This window comes from Echinops telfairi, unplaced genomic scaffold (assembly GCF_000313985.2).
Source record: "Echinops telfairi isolate 266 unplaced genomic scaffold, ASM31398v2 ScPeMD7_7468;HRSCAF=8506_0, whole genome shotgun sequence".
Classification (NCBI taxonomy): domain Eukaryota; kingdom Metazoa; phylum Chordata; class Mammalia; order Afrosoricida; family Tenrecidae; genus Echinops; species Echinops telfairi.
The window spans coordinates 83,250,033-83,251,351 of NW_022111369.1; positions in this window are offsets into that span (position 1 = coordinate 83,250,033).

The window sequence follows — 1,319 nt, forward strand, 5'->3', positions numbered from 1 at the left end:
AAAATGAGCTGATTCCGGGAACCCAAGAGAAAAGCGAATTTTGGGAATAATGAGGGCAACAAATGTATAGATGTGCTTTACACAATTGATCTATGCATTGTGATGAATTGTATGAGCCCCAATAAATTGATTTAATTAAAAAAAGATGATAAGTTAATGTAGAGAAAATCAAAATTCCCAAAACTGGACCAAAAGAAAACATCATGTTAAATGGAGAAAGGTTGAAAATGGTCAATGATTTCATCCTGCTTGAATCAAAAATTAATGTTCATGGAAACAGTGGTCAAGAAATCCGATGACATCTTTCAGTGGGCAAATCTGCACAAGACCTCTTTAAAGTGTCAAAGAGCACAGATGTCACTTAGAAGACTCAGGTGTGCCTGATCAAAGACACACTATGTCCCATTGCCTCGTATGCACATGAAAGTTGGACAATGAATAAAGGCGACTGGAGAAGAATTGATGTGTTTACTAGACTGCTAGAAGAACAAACACATTTACCCTGTAGGAGGCTCAAACAAAATGGTCCTTAGGAGCAAGGATGGTGAGACTTTGTCTCACATCCTTTTAATAAGAGATTATGAGGCACCCGTCCCTGGAAAAGGACACCATGCTTGGTAAAGCAGGTGAGTGAAAAAGAGGAAAACCCTTGCTGAGAATTGGCACAGTGACTGCAGCAAGGGCTCAAGCCAACCATTTTGAGGATAATGAGGGACAGTATAGCTTTCTGTTTTACTTCATTCCTTTATACATAGGCTTACTGGAGTTGGAGCGACTTCACAGGAGCTAGCAACACTGTGTCTGTGGGTCTGGTCCCATTTGGGAGCGAGTTGTCCATTTTGTCCGTGAGGCAGGAATAGCGTTGAATATATCTTGAGTCACCAACTTATAAATTGTGTGACTCAAGTCACCACCTCTATCCCAGTCATCACCCTTACCATCCTCATTCAAATCACAACCTTTCACCATATTACTAAAAAGGAGTTGGGGGTGGGGCAGGGTATAGTCCACAAAGAGTACTTATATAATGTTCTCAAAAAATTCCCTCTCTTGCACTGGATCATACATTCAATTTTTAGTCATCTATTTCTTGAACCAACAGCCTATTTGTCTGATTTGACCTTCCAGCTTCTACAGCTCTGTGAACCAGCAGCCTGTCATCATAGCTGCTAATTTGGACCATTCAAACACATGAATCAAGAGAAGCCTATAATACAATGCTTGACCCATGCATTTGGAACTTCCCAACCTTGATTACTTGTGTGAGCCATTTCCTTGATTGTTTGTGAGTTCTGTGAGAAACTGTAACAAGTTACTGA